The sequence below is a fragment of the Haemaphysalis longicornis genome, unplaced genomic scaffold (assembly GCF_048455015.1).
Source record: "Haemaphysalis longicornis isolate Haplotype H1 unplaced genomic scaffold, Haemaphysalis longicornis Haplotype H1 scaffold_5, whole genome shotgun sequence".
Taxonomy (NCBI): Eukaryota; Metazoa; Arthropoda; class Arachnida; order Ixodida; family Ixodidae; genus Haemaphysalis; species Haemaphysalis longicornis.
The window spans coordinates 52,714,127-52,731,270 of record NW_027526385.1 but is presented as its reverse complement, the minus strand read 5'-3'; the positions used below and the strand labels follow the sequence as shown (position 1 = coordinate 52,731,270).

The window sequence follows — 17,144 nt, the reverse complement described above, 5'->3', positions numbered from 1 at the left end:
CCGATGTTTTTTATTTAAATAAAAACCAAGCTCTTGCAGCCGAATAAAAGTTAGGATTTATGTCTTATATGAACGTCAAACCACAGAGAGAAAAAACGATGACCATTACAAAAAAGGTTGATTATAAACTTGCATTACTATAAACTTGCAATGACACCACCATTAAAAGATCCAATGAGATTGTGCTCATTCCAGCTTTCCAAAAAATAAACACTGTGTCATGTTGTCGTAAGGCAAACTGTTAAGAGTAACAAGACTAAGCACGAAATAGAGAGTAACCAGAAATATAACAAAACGCCTGTTACAGACTTTGTGAAAGCTGTTTCGTAGGCAGCGCGCAGTTGCTTAGCTCACTACAAAAGTCATGTCGCAATGGTCAATTGAAATCCTTCATGCCAGTGGAAGCATCGTTGAGGTCCGTAATCAGGAAAAGTCTGTACAACAAGTGCCTGATCTCCCGTATTTCTTTTACGAAAACAATCATAACAGTCATCATCGGTATCATTATCACCTTCGTCCAATATCCGAGCATAACCTTGCCCCAAAAGATTATCATTTTTTTCTTTCTCCTAATTACAGCCAACGCTTTAAATTCCCATTCACGGTTTCAGCGGCTAAGCCACGAAGAGCCGTCGCTGTAAAGCTTGCTTCCCCACAGTAAGGTTGTTTGTCAAGTGGTGCACACTTTACAGGGACGCTAGTAAGAGACCACGAGTTGTCCGCGGACGAGACAGGATTTCGTAAGACCATGCCCTCAAAAGCTGTCGCTCTAAAAACGCGCGAAATGAGAGGAAACTCTGTTTCAGAGCAGGTGCAACTGCGGTATTACGAGGATGTCAGTGGAAAGAGTGTCATCTTTCGCAAAAGCTATTTTTGTTAAAGCCAAGGTTACAGAAAATCCAGCAACGTCCGAAGATGCATACGATTCAGAACTGGTAGTACTTTTATCTGACCTGCGCCTGAAAATAACACTTTTTGAGGAGGCGCGGCCACAGCGTGGCTGAGCTACAAGCGCTGTTCACGTGACCCACTGACGTCACTTCGGCCCCAGCGCTCGCTGCTCTCAGCCGGCGCGGAGCGTTTACGGAAGGCGCGTGGCGTAGTGCGTGTTTAAATTCGCGTGGGAGAAAGGGCCGGCCTAGAAATACATCTGAGATAGCGGCACCTTTGTCTCGTACTTAATGTCTAAATGCTATCTTAGCTGCACTGACATTTCGCATGACGTCGCACGATCGCTGTTCAAATTCTCGTCCTTTTTTTAGCACATTTGCACTGCATTGTAGCTGTTTTACTGGAGCCAAAAAGCTCCGCAAAGGTCGCTGCAGGGCCTACTTCTTTAAATAGTTTTGAATAACAGCGATTGTGAATATATTTAAAAAAAATTAAAGAAGCAGTCGCGCGCAAGCAGGTACACGCACGCATCCATAGCCAGGCAGACGGCGCTTGCACATTCATGCGTGCACACAGACACACGCACATAAAACACAGCAGCGTTTCTGAGCCAACAGCAGGAGTTCGCATAGAGTATAGCATACGTAATCAATTACCAGCGGGCTGAACAATGCAAACTTCTCCTGTCCGCGTGTCGTGTGCGCGTTGTAAGCACGCCACGGTCCACGATTGATTTGGCATCATAATGGCACGTCGCGTGCAATTTGGACTTAGTTAAAAATGGTTTTCGTACAATAGATCCCAACACCTATATCCCTCAGCAGTGCGTGACATTCCGCTAGTACGCTGTCGTCTTGCTCCAGAATTTCCAAAATTGCCGCGCTTCTCTCGATTAATCAGTGAACAGTCTGTCGCGCTCTCGCGCTCTTTTTTCCCTTCCAGCGCTATCCGTCTGAATCCAGTCCAAGCAGGCTATTTTAGGCTACCACTGCGAATACATGGTGTTAAGTTGCGTAAACTAGCAATTGGGTGCTAGTTTCAGACGTTGCGTAACTCCCGACGGACGAGCTAGACGGCTGCACAAAATATTCAGACAATAATACAAGAATAACGGGGAAACAAAATGGCCGGATCGAAGCAAGGTTGTCGTCTCTCTTGCGCTTTACTCTCGGTGGGCGATGAGTTCAATAGCCGAGACTTTTTTCCCCCCCAGATGCCTGAGAAGGAATTTGAAAGCAGCGTTAATGCCAAATGTCGTTGTTTGGAACGGCTTGACATTTGACAAAAGCTGGGCTTGGATTCGCTTGGCTGGGCTTGGAAATGTTGACAATTTGTCTGCGCTGCTGTTGGACTTCGAGAAGATAACGATGAGTGTAGGGTTAGAAGGACGCGTTTGCTTTGGAAAGAGCGTAGACGCCAGTGAAAAAAAAAAACAAAAAAAAAAAAACAATAGCTCGTAACGGCCTACCGGATGGGTTCAGCTCAGATTTATGACTTGTTGTTTTAGGTCAGGGGTGCAGTTGGACTGACATTGGGTAAAACGTCAGCGATTCACAACCTATGTTGAAGCACACCCACGTGCATTCACTAAAGTAGTGCTGCCGGGTGAAATAACGCATTAATTCATCTCCAACAGATAGCGCGAACTTTTCATCTACTATGCTGACCTTTGCTATTACCAAAAAAAAAAAAAAAACCACCTCAGATATTGATAACAAAAAAATAATACTTGGCGAAGAACGCGCAAGAAATTCGATCGATCATTTTTTTTCTGCCGGCGGTGTAAACGAACTTCTTTCGAGCCATGATTTCAACTGAATGCTTGTCGATCAGTTCTAGCAGCGAGCGACGTAAGCTCAACTTAGCTGTCGACATCAATGTCCTAGTGCGAACCAGCAGCCATGCAGGACTTGAATATCCGGCGTCGAAGAAAATAAAATCAAAACTTTTCCTTGGAAGCTTTACCAAAACTTTTCTACTTAACGCTGCTCTTATACAGCCCACTTGATAGAAAGGTTTGCACGCGACTTTCTACAAAACAGGAATTCATTCATCTGACCTTATTAGTAGGACACATTTTTAACTTTCTTGATACTTTATAGCGAAAACGCCCTTTTCCTAGACAACCTTTCTTGATTTAGCATGTAGAGCGCACGCCATGGGGGCGCTTATTTCTGAAGCCGGTTTATCTACGAACGCAGCGTGGTCTGACTCTACTAATTCCAGGGGCGCGCGAACCCTCCTACGGGTGAGCGCGCTCGTTGGCCGACGACACGCCGCTGCCGCAGACATTGTGGCTTTCCGTTACAAGCACGTGTAAGATGAAGCCTTAGAGACGGCGCAACAGGAGCTAAGGTGCCAGCCAAACTGCTGGAGACGCGGGTAGGCATGAGGTTGGGGTGCGCACATAACTCCACCCTCCCACCTTTACCCACTTCCCTTCCCCTCCCTGAGCTGTGGGAGGACCGGACGACCAGCGCCGGCTTGGATGCGCAGCAACTCCTGGTGTCCGCGGCTGAGACAGCACGGTCGTCCCATGGTCTCCTGGACTGAGGAACCACTCCCACATCACCAGGCTCAAAATAAAGTTTTTCCACCACTCAACAGCCTGATCTTATGCCTAATTTCAGTCCTGACGTCAGGCCTAACTTTAGGCCTAACGTTAGGCCTAACTTTGAGGTCTAACGCATAGAGTTTCATACTAATATATACTAGAGGGAAATCTGGCGCTGCATTCGCGGGCCGCCGTGGGCGGCGCCATTGCAGCTAGCGACGTTCCTCGCCTCCTTGGCTTGGTTAGCCACATGGCTTTTTTCTCGTCTTGAAGCCAAAAGGGGTAACATTGTTTTTTTGTTCATCTTCCATGAAGCTTCTAAATAATCCCTGACAAATAAATCTTTCTGGAGCTTTAATTTTATAATAATAGAACAAATTCGATTAACTTTCTGTAGCAATATTGTTGCATTTTTGCAGCCAAAGCCAACTTTTCAGCCTGTTCGTGAGCCATGCCAAGGACAAGTGGAACGTGCCTGCTCGGTACATGACGGCACGCTCGCGGAAGCGGGGCTCTCCTAGACAGTGGCGCCAGATTTCCCTCTAGTATATATTAGTATGAAACTCTATGGTCTAACGCCGTCAAAGTGTACTTGCTGGTTTGACAATGGGAGGAGGAAAAATAAACGAGTTTCTCGGCGCTGCTTTGGCAGGCTGTCAAGCTTAACCCTATGGCTGCCAAGTGTCAAGCCTAACCATAGGCCCCTCCTGGGCGGTTGACCAGTCCTCTTAGTCTTAGTGAAGGAGCGACGGACGAAAAGACGCAAAAAATTGTGACGATGACGCTTTCGCGCCCACATCTTGAGCAACGCAGATGTCCTCTCAAACTCAAGTCAAGCCCGCCGACAGTGGCACATACCGGCGAAGGCGTACCGGACGGACAATGCTATGTGAAACGGTTAATCAAGTGAATATTTTCAGTCAGACAAGAAGTTAATTAAATAAATAAATAAATAAATAAATAAATAAATAAATAAATAAATAAATAAATAAATCACTACGAGGGTCAACCCTATTCTGAATCTGAATCATGTGTGTGTTCTCTGATGGCTAGCAAACTGTTGTACACGCACAGGGCAGCCCGTACCCTCAGCGGTGCTTCAAACGTCTCGTTATAAGGAGAAACGTGCGCCGCTTTTCAACGATACGGTTCGTCGCAGCCAAACCGTCTGTCATTTCTTTTTCTGCGACTCGTAAAATCACCGCTATACAGGTTAAAGGGGGGAAAATCAGCTGCATCGCGGAAATGGCGGAGCTCGGCGAACTCAGACGACATTTAGCTCAGAACTATAAAACGTTTTACTCTACGCGCAGCTGCGACGCGAAACTCGCCGCCGAGGTCATTCACACATGCGAGCTAAAAGTTACCTCTGCTGCGGATAAAAGACATATTCCTCGGCGAAAATTCCTCGGGACGCCAAAGTCGGCCTACGAGCTCTGAAGGCGAAAGACTGATGATACTTATTAACAATTACGCGGCAGTGTTGTTATGGCTCCAATCATCCCACTTCTTTTCTAATGCATCATATTTGCGTCTCTTTCTTCGCTGTCGTTTTTAAGTCTTTTGGAACGAATTACTCCGATCGGGCTACTTTAACAGCGAAGCTGTTTAGCGCATCGTTATTTTTCGTGTCCGCACTTAAAAATAGTAAAAGAAAATGCCGAGCGCACGTGAGCGCGCGCACATGATGGCGTGCCTCGCAGTGACCACCCGGCAGTTAAAAAAAAACGAAGAAGATGCCGAGCACTCGTGTGCGCGTGCCTCACGACGACCACCCAGCGTCCCCTGCGCACTTTTGTCAAGCCAGGCGTATCCAATTAGAGAGATTGGCCAAGATTGCGGCGACCACCCGGCAGTTAAAAATTAAGAAAATGCTGAGCGCTCGGGTGGGTGTGCGTGCTTCGCGGCGACCGCCCAGCGTCCACGGCGCGCGTTTGTCAAGCCAAGCATCCACACTTTGGGGGAATGGCCAAGATTGGCAAAAAAAAAAAAAAACAACCTCCAGCGTTCGCCGTAATCGTGGCAACACTTGCTCGGAACGAGAAAGACACGTCGTAGCGTACGATCTTCCAAGGTGATATGCAATCAATTCCAAAAAATGATGAAAGCTCACACTTATAGCACCAATGATGGAGTAAAGGTCGTTGAGACAGCGAAGAAGAAGCAAATCGGCTGCAATCGTTAACTTAAACCGTCGTGATGGTCGTGAAGGTTGCGTGCAGCTTCGCTACCTTCAAGTCTTACGCGTTAGCGTGAGCTTCCTTCATTTTTTTTTTTTTTTTGCTACAGGGTTCTTTTCTCTTATGGCGCGAAATACGTCAGCAAGCAGTCTGGTAAATACCACAGCTTCCCTACAATCACGGTTCGGCGCGGCTGGTGTGCACCTGTCGTATACTCACGTGCCATCACGCTCCGAAAGGTATCACGTAGCACGCACTTTTCTACAACTTTTATGTGTTCAATATGTAGTTTCGTGAATTTTGCGAGGCGGGTCTAATAACCTCTCAGAGATCCAGACTCATGGCCGAACTCCTCAGTGCATATGTGCCACGAAGGAAGAAGCGACGACAACTTTTGTTCGTCCACCTGGAACGTGTAGATGTCTACGATCAAAACGAAATTCTCGCCCTGATTGGTATACCCTGCTTATTAGTTGTTCACTGTTGCCCCCGTTTTAAGCCAAATGTACCTAATTGTTTATTGTGGTTAGTTTTGTTTTTCGTCTTGTATTCAACTCATGTGAATGTATGCATAGTTGTAAATATTGCCGCGAACCATGCATTAGGTTTGTTTATTTATGTTTTTGCTTTTACCACCCGGCTTCGTCGGGCTGTGTTATCTATGTCCCGACTGAAACGCATGTTCCATTCTCTATTTCTTATGCCGCACGGATTATCTCATTTGATAGGGAGAATGTTTCGCCCTAACGCCAATAGCCAAGAATAGTCTTCTTTTATCTACAGTGTTTGATGCAATTCGACGGTTAGAGAAACACCCGTGCGGCGAAAGATAAATGCCGCAGAGCAGACGCCGCGGCATTCGATTCACCGACACTCGCCTGCGCACGCCACTTTGTTGACTGCTGCTTCACCGCCTGTGTATTAGTTGCGTAGTTCGAGGAGCACAAATTCGCTCAAATAAACTTGCCTTTCCTTCAAGACAGCTGCGTCGTCTTTGGCTACGTGACAACATGTGTTGTAAACATCGTTCCCTACATTGACCGACAGTGCAATAAATACCACGCGGTAGACAAAAAAAGGAGATAGGAGTGGTAGCGCTTCGGGCTGCTACTGTGGAGATCCAGGCTCAAATCCCATTTTAACCTGTTGCGAATCGGGCTGCTACTGTGAAGATCCGAGCTGATATCGGGCTGCTACTGTGGAGATCCAGGCTCAAATCCCATTTTATCAAACCATGAATTTAATGTTTTACTCTTCGCGGCGGCGGCCATTTTCTTTACTAGACAACAGCAACATCTACGCTTTTTCGGAGAGTGAGGCACTTAAGGTTATGATCTTATGATGTACAGACGGTTTGGCTGGGCCAACAATGAAAAATCGCGCTGAAGCAGCGTTTATTCCTCCGTGCGGAGCGTTGTGCCATATACGATTGCGCGTATCTGTATAGCTCGTGGGCATAGAGCACTTTCTTAAATTACTAGCAGCAACCATCGGGAATGCGTCGGACCTTAGGCCTAACGTTGAGGTTTGAGGTCTTACGACGCCAAACTACGGGGGAGAAACTTGGAGGCTCACTAAGAGGGTTCAACTTAAATAGAGGATGACTCAGCGAGAAATGGAACGGAAGATGGTAGGTGTCACGTTAAGGGACAAGAAGAGAGCGGAGTGGGTCAGGGAACAGACGCGTGTTAAGGACGTATTAGTGGAAATTAAGAAGAAGAAATGGACGTGGGCAAGCAGGGCATGTAATGCGAAGGCAAGATAACCGTTGGTCATAAAGGGTAACAGACAGGATCCGTAGAGAAGGCAATCGTGGTAGAGGGCGGCAGAAGGATAGGTGGGCGGATGAGATCAAGAAGTTTACGGGGATAAATTGCTTGTAGTTAGCCCAGGACCGGCACATTTGGAGATATATGGGAGAGGCCTTTGAGGATGAGGTGGAGGAGGAGAGGCAGTTACGTGGCAGGAGTGGAAGAAGACTATTGTATTTATCTGCAACGAAGCGAGCAGATACGCGGGCAATCTTTCTGAAGCTTCCACAGAAGTTCAGCAGGAGGCAGCTTTAGAGAGCGGCTGGAGCTAGTGCTGCTGCCGTCTGCGGCGTATATCAACTGCGCGGCGATTGATCCGCTTGATACATAGGGTTTTAGGGCTAACCATGCTTCCATAGGCGCTAACGCACGGAAGATCGGTAGCTTCGTTTTACGTCATAGTTCTAACACTAGTACCATTTTGCGGTTTAGGTATACCCGGATCGACGATGCTCTCGCAATCTCAAATCGTTGTTCTCGATGGAGAACTCTGAATGAACAAGAAGAAAGGCCTGCTCATGTATGGACGCATCTCACCGTATTCTCATTACCGGCGAATCCTTGCTTTTGTATTAACGTGTACGTGGGCGTCACCGGGAACCAAAAACAGAGCACGGGTTTTTAACCCATGTAAAAACAAAGAGTAAAAAGCTCGCAGCGATCGCGATCTCCCCGCTTTGCAGGACACGGTTGAATAAAATCTAAAATACGCATCAAAAACGCTTCAAATAACAAAACAATTAATTTCGTAGAAGCGAGTCCGATTTGATTTTTTTAAATGTTCCGTTATAGAGACGGCCGGTAAATTAAGTGACTGCTGATTTTTGCTCGTATGAGCTTTTGTCTCCAAATACGGACGACGTGAACGACTACACGTCGCAGAAAAAAAAATTATTTTTTTGCCCTGAATAGGGTTCTTCCGCCTCCCGTGATGAGTTGGGATTAAACGGACCACGCTCGTAACGACAAACCCGTCATGAAACTTTTTTTATAACTCCACGTCTCCGCACGAAAAATCATGGGCTGTGATGTGAATGTGATAGCGCTATACAAAGGGTAGAGGCAGTACGGGACTTTTCGCATTCGCTTGAGAGCCCTAAAGCTTTCACTTGCCGTATGGGCATTTACATGCTCAAAAGGGTCCCGAAGAGAAAATAATACTTTGTTCGATTTTTCAGAACCAGCCTTTCATAGCTCACTAAGCTCCACACCAGCACTAAAAGACGTCTTTTAAACGAAGAAAAAAATCCCGGGCCATTGCCACTACTGTTTAAACCTGGTGAGGGGCGAAGCATGCAGTGAATAAGTGTATTCTTGGCGCCTTGGCATTATTGCCAACGGAGACGAAACCGCTGGGGGTTAGAGGTATACAGCTTTGCTGTAAAAGTCTCTTGTCTTTGAATTGAAACACGAAGCTGTCTAGCGCGCGGCGGAAACGAGTGTCCCGGTCTTTTCTTAGTGCACCCTACGAAGCGCTCCATCGCGAAACGTACACGAGTGTCCCAGTGTTTTTTCTTCAGTACGCTTTAAGTTCTAGCGTGAGGCGTAAACGAGTTTCCCGGTGTTTTAGCACCGTGACTACATGAGACGAGGATTACGACGACGACGACGACGACGGCAGTACACCCCAGCAACCCCACCTCTTAAGGTTCTTCGCCTATAGCAAGAAATAGTGAAAAGCTTTCAAATTTCGCGCTACAGTGACGTCATATGGAAGGGAGTGACATTACGGGGCAGCACTGAAAACATAGTTCCCAGTGGGGCTATTCCATTCTCAGACCCGAACTAACCGCGGATAGTCTGCGGGTAGTTCCAGGATTCAACACGCCATAGGAATGTATGGGAGACAAGGATGCTCGACTGCTTCTCGAGGAGTCCCCAGTGCGTCCGGGACTGTAAATCGAATAGACTCACTGTGTAACTGCCCGTTAGCGCTCAAGTGATACAATCAAATAGAACAACAGACCCAACCTCCATCAGCCGTTCATTGTTTTTTTGGCGAAGACCGCTAATCGGACAAACAAGATCCGGTGACGTCACGGACAAATCGCCCGAAAGTGGTTTGTTAGTCCCCACTGAGTAAAGTGATTTTTTTAAAATATTTCCGTTATTTGTTTGAAGTTTGGGATTAAATTGGTAGCGTTGTTATTGGGACAAAGCAGTATTTTTAATGAAACAAACTTGTATCAGGGGCGACACCTGCTGCTGTTGGCATCTCCTGTCATCGTCGTAATCGTCGCCTCATGTAGTCACGGTACTAAAACGCCTCGCGCTAGAACGTAATGCGTACTAACAAACACACCGGGACACTCGTTTACGCCTCGCGGTGGAGCGCTTCGTAACGCGCACTAAAAAAACACCTCGAAGCTCGTTTAGGCCTCGCGCTTGAGAGCTTCGTGCTTCAAAGACCAGGGACTTTTACAGCAAAGCTGTACACCTCTACCCCCAACGGTTTCATCTCCATTTGCAAAAACGCAAGGCGCCAAGAATACACTTACACACTGCATGCTTCGCCCTTCCCCAGGTATCCCGTTAGTGGAGGTGGCCCGGGAATATTCAGGGGCGAAGCTCCTCTTGCTCGGGCCCTGTCCCGGCCGTACACGGCACATTGATGATGATTGTGGCAGGATCCCCCTAGGGATTGGCCAACCAAAGATTGGCCGAAGAGGACAAAACGTTCAACGCGTTCGTTGCTACCCAACAAGGAGAAGACGAAGAAGGAGAGGTTGTCGTTCGTCGCCTGCGAGCTCAAGACACGTACCGGGGGTACGCGACACAAGACGCTCTGCAGAAGGCGACGGCCAAGGTGGCTAAAATGTCACACACCGAATTCACCAACTTACCCATGGAGATTCTCATCGTCCCAAACAAGCCCTACATAATCACCACAAACATCGACGTCGTCGACTGGCTTGTTAAACGGAGCGGTGGAAAGCTTGACGTGTCGAGTCTTTATATAATGTTTGGGCGAATGTTTCACGGTGTTACCGATAAGAATTTTAGCTTCGCCCCTCTCATCAGCATTCACTTCGTGGAGATGGCGGGATCTTTTGTCTTCATGGCCTCTTTAATGCCGCAGTCTTGCTAATGTGCCATCACAGCTGACGTCACCAAAAAGGCGAGGAGGATGGCGCGAAGGAAAGCAATTTCTGGATGCTATTTTTCTGGTGAAAAAGAAGAGTGTGCCAATAGGTCTGACAAGCAGGGAGCCTAAAATATACGCGCCGTCCTCTAATTTTCCCTCGTTACGTAATCAACCAAGGTTGACAACTGCCCTCAGTGCTTTATAAAATGCCGTTATTACTGGAGAGTCAGAGGAACACTAGCGCCGCGATAGCATTCCATCGTCTGGCTTCTCTGTAGTTGTGCGATGAGATAAACAGAACAATGTGTCACAGTTGTTGACGGCTACACTTTACATTTTCTGTACGTCTTTTCTGATCGTTACAATGACCCGTCTTTCTTTTTTTCACTGCCTTAAAATTGTTGTCGGTAAACGAATCGTAAAATAAACAAGCCGCAATTACGCCTTTTTACGACCGGAGCATATCATTAATAATCATGGCGCCCACTCGTCTTTTTTTCGAGCGCTCCAGGTTGTTGTTGTAATAAACAAATAACCATCGTTTAACACCCGTAAGCGAGCACGCAAAGGAGAGCTTGGAATATTCTATTGCGCAGGAAGCTTTTAAAAGCATCAATTGCGGTTCATCGATGACATGTCGAACAAAAAGAACAAAAGAGAATGGACGTGCCGTAATTCAAGGGTCGGCGCACACATGACGTACTAGAATCCGCTGGCAATCGAAACAGACAGTCATTAAAATGATGTGAGGGAACGTTGGTGAAGCGACGGTCGTGTAAGAGATTGTTTTATACGACCGAGTTCGAAGCGCAAACATACCATGCTGCAGTACATCTGCTGGGAGTCTATCGTTATCACCAAAAGACGCACATTTAAGGGCGTTATGAACCCTGAAATGTTATGAAATTCGAGTAACAGTTAAAAGGGCCATGAAGACAAAAAAATCCCGGGCCATCTCCCCTAACGTGCAACCTGGGGAGGGGCGAAGCATGCAGTGTAAAAGTGTATTCTTGGCGCCTTGGCGTTTTTTTTTTTTTTGCCAGCGGAGATAAAACCGTTGGGGAGTAGAGGTATACAGCTTTGCTGCAAAAGTCTCCTGTCTTGGGAGCACGAAGCTCTCCAGCGCGAGGCGTAAACGAGTGTCCCGGTGTTTTAGTACCGTGACTACATGAGACTAACAACGATTACGACGATGACAGGAGACGCCAACAGCCCCAGCCCATAAGGGGCTTCTCCACTAATACAAGTTGGGTTCCTTAAAAGGCAGCTTTGCCGCGATAACGATGATACCAATATTATCACGAGCCTAAATCAACGATGCTAAATATTGAGGAAAACAAACAAAGCACTGGCGGCTTCGCAGCCACTTATCGGCACTTTATCGATGACGTCACAGAATTTGGCTCGCGCGATTGGAGGCCGTCGACCAATGCCACTTCCAAGGAATATGACTGGACGGTTGTAGTGGTGCTGTTTTATCGTATCACTCGAATGCTAGCGTGCCGTTAAAGGGAACCTGTTACACTTTCGATAAGCGCTTTCACTCTTTTCTTCGCGTCTGGAAGCACTGCGAAAGCTACAGTTATCGCCAGCACGGAGCGTCACTGCGTGATTGGCTCGTCGCACCAGATGCGCCTTCCATTTCTGCTTTGTATTAGTGGCTTTATTTCTTAAATTGCTATCGAAAAGCGTTCATTGCTGCAACTGAAGGAAAACCGGCCAACGGCCGCTACATGGCCTTAGTGACGTAATCCAAGCCGTCGAAGACGTGAAGACCGGCAAAGACGGAGAAAGTGTTTTGAGCGAGTTTACATGTAATCTGATGGGCATAGAGCAGTAATTTTTGGCTGCGGTACTTTGCGATCCCCTAATATAAGTTCTGGGTGTGTTGTGTGACTATGGTCTGCAAGCACTTAAGGTTCCAAAAGAAGTTGAAAAAAGTGTTGCAGGGTCCCTTTAACAAACTGATAGCTCTGTTATCAGTGTTGGTTCATACTACGTTTTTCATGCAGATATACGTCACTGCAGCGGAAAACTTTAAAGATGTTAATATCTCTTCTGTTTTTTAGCTTAAAAATTATTTTGTGGCTGAAATGGAGCTGATGGAGTTACGAAGGGTAGCTCTTTGAAGTAGAACGAAGACATATCTTGTATTTGCGGCCCCTTTATACTTTCTTCTAAGACACTCCTGATGCTACACAAGTTTCGGATCTTTTGTTGCTATTTTTGATCGCGCGAGCAGATACAATAGCCGCCACTGTTCTGCAAGAAAAAAGAAAACTTTTCAAAAGCTAGCCCCTAAAATGTTGAACCCTCTCCTGCCGCAACAGGAATACTTGCTAGAGGGTGAAGATAGCGTCTAGCGGCGGCATCAACAGGTGCTTCGAATTCCGGCGTCAGTGAATGAAGGGCGTAGGTCGTACGAGTTGAACGACATTGAAAACACGTCGCGATTGACACAAAATGTCAACATAGGCGCAATGTCTGATGACCGCATTGCGAAACGAAACTGATAAGCGACTTGGAGAGCGCAAGTTTGCAAACAGGCCCGGAAGTTTCAACAGGTGCGTGCGTAATGACCGCTGTAGCAACTAAGATCGGTGCGAGCGTCTGTGCGTAATGTTTGTACAGTGACTGTCAGGCGGGAGATTTGAAAACACTGAATTGAAGGCTGGCGTGCTGTTCGCATAACTACACGAATACACATTGACCATTATTACTTGGAGCGCGAGAGAACAGGACGGAAGAACACAGGGCAAGCGCTAGACCTGAACACAGGACTAGAGCTTGTCATGTGTTGCTATTCCGTTCCTGTTCTCTCTGCGCTAAGTAGTGGAACCAACAGCAACTAGCCGGAACCAACTAGCCCACGTCGACGCTCTGACACATTGAACAGTCTCGATACTTCAAGAACGATTCAAGACAGGCTGTCGAGATGTTTCAGGCTGATCGATTCCAAAACTCTAAGTAGAAAAATAGATCGTACATGTCAGATGATGCATGAGAGCCTGTCGTACGCTCTGAGGCCACTGGCGCAGCGAGCAGCGGAGCCCAAGAGCAAGAAAACGTCGCGCGAGCAACAGGTGTCAATTTCCGTCCCAGCGCTCGAAACCCCGGAAGGATTAAACTGGCACGACCGCGGCCGTATACTCTCGGGAAGCAGTCACAAAAGCGCGAAAGATAAAGCGCTAACAACTTACGGTTTTACATTTATGCGCATCAATGAATAACCGAATATGTATCGTCTTAAAAATTATCGAAGCGACGAGCGAGCAACAGGGAAAACGAATAACTCCGGAGCAAAGAAATCTAGTCGAAAAGTTCGTTTATTTTAGAAGAGCGAAAACAACTCCTCCGAAGCGTTGACCGCTACTTTTGCGGTCGCCCGAGCGGCTAGGCGTGTAACGTGGCAGGTGACCGACGCGTCCGCAAAACAGCTACACTACGACTCGGCGCTGATAACCATGCAAAGATACGAGCAGAATGGGGGGATAAGATTAGTGTAGTAAAGGAGACAACTAATTAGAAGTGTCCAGTGGTGGTGGACGACGGTTTGTTTTGACGAGTGACTGAGTTCTTTCTGATCGGCATTCCGTCGGTATTTTCTGACAGATCTAGCTTGCCGCCCGTTTACCACAACATGCCGCTTTTTCCCTCCTCTTTAACTAAGCAAAAAGTGTGTTGAAACAAACATTATCAGCTATCGGTGACGAGACAGACAACAGCCACGCCGGATGCTGCCAACGTAGGTAGTAGCGGCTAAGAAAACGGATTGACGCGGAAGGGGTTTCGAGCTCACCGGACGTGCGTCGCTGCCGATAGTGGATTAGCTGGCTCGAGTTAGCCGGGGATCCACGACGGCGACGTTGACGTTTTGTTTCGCCCGACGGTCTCGGCGCCGATTCCCGGCTGCTTGGCTTTTTTTCTTTTCACCTTTGCTCCGTTCGTCTCTTTCTCCCACGTTTTCCTCACTTTCCGTTGTCGAAATCACCGAAACGAAAGCGCCGTGGGCCGCGGTTCGCGACCCGGAACGCACGACTCCGCAAGCACCGGCAGCTGCCAACACACGCACGGAGAGTTCGGACGGAGCGGGCGAGCGGCGTCGGAACCCGGGCTCCCCGCGCCCCGGCGGCGCCCCCGGAGCAACCTCGCAGCCAATGAGAGCGCGGGGACGGGATGACGTCAGCGACCACCTGGCAGACTACGTTGAGCCCGGGGCTCCGAGCGGGGTTTTCGCCGACGGGTAACGCGCGCGTAGTTTTCCCTTTTTGTTTTGCGTTTCTTATCGCGTCGCAGGAGGGGTCGCTTTTGGGTTCTGTTTCGTTTCTTACTCCCGCGTTTTTTTTTTCTGGGGTGGACGAAAAAAGGAGTGCGACTAGGATAAGAAAAGGTCGCACTGGGTGAAAAATTGAGAAAGTAAAAATCAGAGCGCTCGAACATGTCGTTGTAATCTCTGATAGCGGAAGGCGTGGGAGGTGACCTGTGTGGTTTTCGCTCCGAACTGATTGAGTGCGCGTACAGCGATGAAGGTTTTAGTGCATCTCTTTCAAAAATACCTCAAATGTTCTACAGGAGTCAATTTGTCGCAAACCAAATTAATCCAAGAAAAAGGAGACGGTATAAAGTGAAGCAAAACAATCCTCATCATAACAAAAGAGACATACTATCTGAATATTCTGTGCTGAAAGAACGACAAATTAAACCTGTGTTGTCTACTAAGATTGGGGTTTAGGGCATGGTGATAGGGCGTCGCCAACGTCATAAATACTATAAATAAATAATGTATATGTGGTGATAAATACTATGTGCTATCAAGGGTAAGTTGGTTATTAGGAAGTTGGTTAAGGAGATGGGCAGAAATGTTTCCTTCGTACTTGGAGGGATGCAACATGGCTTTTAGGCTAAATGAATATTCCAAACCAAAATTTAGGATAAATAATCTGGCGGCTTCAGAATAAATATTCTAACGAAAACCCATTGATTGTAACAGTAACGCTATTCCTTCTAACCCATGATGAAGTTGTTTGTAAAACGTACATCAAACTTTTCCCGAACTAGCAGAGTGCTTTAACCATCGATATATCTTCACTATAATTAAAAATTTGCTTCTAATGACTACTGATTTTCTAAACGTAGAGACACATTACACAAATAACTACAACTTTCGTCTGCATCTGTTTTTCACGCAATCATTTCAAAGTGCTTTGTCAATACTAGTTCCCATTCTTTCATCCCAAACAAAATTTATAAAGAGACACTTGATCATTTCGCGGCACAGTGACGTGCTACGGGCCCGCACAAAAATCACCGTTATCAGCGGCTTAACTGCACGTAAGATACGATCAAGCAGGTTTTGAAGGCCCCGCTACAATCGTCCAATCATTTTTCTTAGTGGTGGCTTAGGCCAGCAGCCGCCAATCACACAAGAAAGATCTTGTGACGTCATAAATAGTTCGCCGTAAAGTGGCGTGGGAGTCGCCGCAGCTTCATATATTTCTTCTAATATCTCTGTTGCTTGTTCGAAGTTTTCGACCAAATCGGTACGATTGTTATTGGCGCAGAGTAGTCTTTTTAATGAACCAATTTTATATTATGTCTTTGAGACCGCTTAACACATACAGACGTAAGCGTGAACTACCGTAAACCTACACTTCCATCACCAGTGTTTTCTCAAAACGCCGACCGCTCAGTAACCTGGCGAGAACATTGCAGAAAAGTGATACTTTTCACGGAGAAAGGAGCCAATTTGAACATGAACAGTGTAAAACAACTCTGCAGAACTTTCCGCAGTTTATGTTATTCTTCGTCAAAAGCTACTGCCCATTGAGTTAAAACTAATAGTTTTTTGTTTGTTTTGTTTTTTAGTGTTCCTCCTTCTGCAATATTTTTTGTTTGGTTTTTGTATTCATCGTTGTCTGTTTTATGCTGAGTGTTTATTTGCTGACATTGTATTATAGTTTTGCTTGATGATTACTCTCTTTTTTTTTCTTTTTTTTACAATCAACATGGGAGATCCCGCCTGCGGTTATTACCTTGGGACCTCCCAGTGTGCATCTGTACCCATTCACGTTTCACGTTCACGCTTGATCAATAAAATTCAATTCAATTCCAATTCCCTGGCTCGGGCCCCAGGCAGAAACTTGGTAAATTTGAAACTTCGCACAAAACACGATTTCACCTTAACTACCGGCAGAGCAAATGTGCTTTCCACTTCACGGAATACTAACTCCCGAGCAATCACAACTGAAGTAACTGCGATCAGCGGCACAGCTGCACCTTCTTTGCTGATGCCGTATAGTCTTCTGCAGTGCACTTCAGAGTGCACCCACTCTCACACTACCATTACGTGTTCTGGGGTGAGATTAGAACAAGGGCGCACAGTCAGGCTTTTATAATGAACGAGTGCGAGCCTTAGTCTTTCACGGGCCCACCTTTTGGTGGGGTCTAAGAGCACCAAAAGATCACGGCGCAGCTCGAGCGATGACACGGTATCATGGGCATTGGCAGGATGTTGTCTTGAGGGGAGAAAACCCATTTTATTGAGGGAAAAGAGGGAGAGGGTGAGGGGGCCGGGCAATTGTTCAGGGGTGGCTTGGATTGGGGGGGGGGGGGACAATTGCTTC

General features: G+C 46.9%; 1 protein-coding gene across 1 annotated transcript in view; it reads right to left on the bottom strand.

Moving 5' to 3' along the window:
• Nucleotides 1-14,585, bottom strand: part of LOC144138217 (uncharacterized) — a 95,015-nt gene extending 80,430 nt beyond the window's left edge. The window contains exon 1 of the mRNA XM_077670403.1: nucleotides 14,321-14,585. The gene's annotated coding sequence lies outside the window, so the exon portion shown is untranslated. The remainder of the gene's footprint in view (nucleotides 1-14,320) is intronic.
• Between the last annotated feature and the right edge of the window lie 2,559 nt (nucleotides 14,586-17,144).